Below are 2,681 nucleotides of genomic sequence, written 5' to 3'. Positions count from 1 at the left end.
CACTGCCACTACCGCGCCAGGTGCCCAGAAATGCAGTATTTTGGTTCAAGTGCACCCTTTTGTTATAAATTGGTAGTTTTTGGTTTGGGGTTTTATGCAATACACTTTTAAGACTTTCTTAAGGATACTTTAAGTATGAATTATCCTTAAGGGGGCGGGGCAGGGGGGGGGGGGGGACATGGGTGTACTTTTATTATGGTTTTGGTTTTGCTTGTTATGACATGTTTAGGCTCGCTAAGGATACTTGAAGGGACGCTTGTGTGTGTGGAGCGCTGCTAGACCTGAGGTAAGAATAGTGGACACCTGCACGCAGGGTGTACACTCAACATACTTAAGTGTGATAAATTTTGTATGTTACATTATAAATTATGATATAAGCTATATTATGAATTATGTTGTGAACTTTGCTAAGAATTATATGCTATAAACTATGATATGAATTATGCTATGAGTTACATTATGTTATTAATTATGTTAGGAGCTATGTTATGAGTGGTGAATGTTATGTATGACCGAAATATGTGTGAATATGATGTATGTTTTCGTGTCATGCTTTCTATATGAAAATTCATGTTCACGTTGCAATAAATTGCATGCTTACGTTATGAAAAGGGCATGCTTATGTTAATTCGTGCTCAGTTGCACAATTAACAAGATCAACACTGGTTTATGGCCGAAATGACAGAAGTAATACGTGTTATGAATTATTCTATGTTTACGTTATGCTATGTTTATGTTACGCTACAGTTAGGTTAGGATAGATTACATTATGCTATGATTATGTTCATTATGATATGGTTGATTATGGAACTTTATATGATAAAGTATCGTCTATGAGTAGTTTATGTTTTAGGTTGTGATGATAAGAATTAGTTTATGTCTATGTTTTATGTCTTATATGGTTGGGCTTTGGGGATTGTTTTCTATATAGCTCTTTATTGTGAAAATTTAATTGATTTAAATACGCAAGTGCATGTAATCACACAAGTAATACAATGATAAGTAAATCATCTCCACAGGGAATGCAAAATAAAAAAAATAAGTGAAACAATTACTAAACAACTTAAATGAATTAACAATTAAACTGGTTGTTTGTAAGCTAAACTAAATATTAAAAAGATGAAAATAATGAAAATAAAATTGAACTAAACAAATTAATTATAAAGAAAAATTGGATTGTAAAATGGACCTGAATTAGTAAATCCACCTATGTCAATTATATTGAACAGATTGTGACAACAATATTTTAGCAAAACTCCTAGCTTAACAAGAATTCAATAAAAGCTCATAGAACTTTCCCAAATTCTATGATATTAATTCTTTCCCCAAATTAAACATATTCCTATGCTGAATCACATTTGAGAACACAATTTCAAGGTTCAGTTACACAAGGCAAATAACACATCCCTATGTCATTCACTAACATTACTTAACAAAGAATATGAACTTGTGTCATCCAAGTTCTTTCCATTATATTTAACCTTTCCAGCATCAAACATAACTAATCATCTTGCCATTGATGGCCAAATAACAACAAGAAATTAACATAGAGCATACTTAAATGAACAAGAGAGATTTCACTAAAATAAAGTGTAAGAAATTACTACACTATGCCATAGGGTTCACCAATAATTCAAGCCACAAAAGATTAGTTCGTTGCTAATTTAAAGACCATAAATCTAATTTCAATTCTGCCCATGAGTATCAAAGTAGAGATTAAAATAGAAAATACAAGATAAAATTTAGAAACAAGATAAGAGAGCAAATCAAATTGATGATGAATGTTGTCGTACGTTGAAATTAGCACGAGTTCAATTACTCAGCTCGGGTACAGCTGCCAGATGAATATGTGGAAAAATATCCAAGTAGAATATCTCATCAACAATGATGTGAACAACTTGAGTTTGGGGGTTTGAAAGCATGATAAACAATTTATTATCAGACTGCCTCTCAGGATAATAGTTAAGTTCGAAACTTATAATGGCTAGATCCAACTTTGGGCACTCTAAGCTTACTACGAGCTAGGGTTCAAATAGTTGTTGAACATCTGCTCGGGTGAGATACTCAGCTCGTGGAAATCTAGACAGAATGCATACTGAAGGATCCCAAGAGATTTGGAGACTCTTTATAAACTCATTAATGCCCAAGTTGTATCACATATCTATCATTTATTATCTGAGATAGCGGGAGTATATTCTATTCTGTTATCAAATCATATCCCAATGTAAACGGGATATGATTTTTATTAATTATATACCTTATTTATTCACGCGGTTTTTTACGCGATTACCCAAACCTGTCCATGGAATTCCCCTATAAATACTAGGAATATTTGACAGGGAAGGGACGACCATTTTTGTATTGCAAAAAAATCTGCAGAAATTAAGAGAGAAAAGTAATAATATTGTCTTGTGGACTAGGTGAATTTTAACCACTGAACCACGTAAAAGTTGTGCGTGTTCGAGAGAGTGTTTATTACTTTATTGCGGTTTATAATCTAGCACTAATCTACGTGTTTAATTTCTTAATACTCTGTTGGTGAAAAATCGTTTGGTGCTTTCATTGAGAGGAAATTGGTGCTCCACAAGTTTCGGTAGACTTTCATCATGGTGCTCACTCGATCGATGCATGATAATGAGATGGAACAGTCTGGTGGGAAGGAGGCCCATCATACCTCTTTT

This window comes from Humulus lupulus, chromosome 1 (genome assembly GCF_963169125.1).
Source record: "Humulus lupulus chromosome 1, drHumLupu1.1, whole genome shotgun sequence".
NCBI classification, from domain to species: domain Eukaryota; kingdom Viridiplantae; phylum Streptophyta; class Magnoliopsida; order Rosales; family Cannabaceae; genus Humulus; species Humulus lupulus.
Note: the sequence above shows the minus strand (reverse complement) of the source record.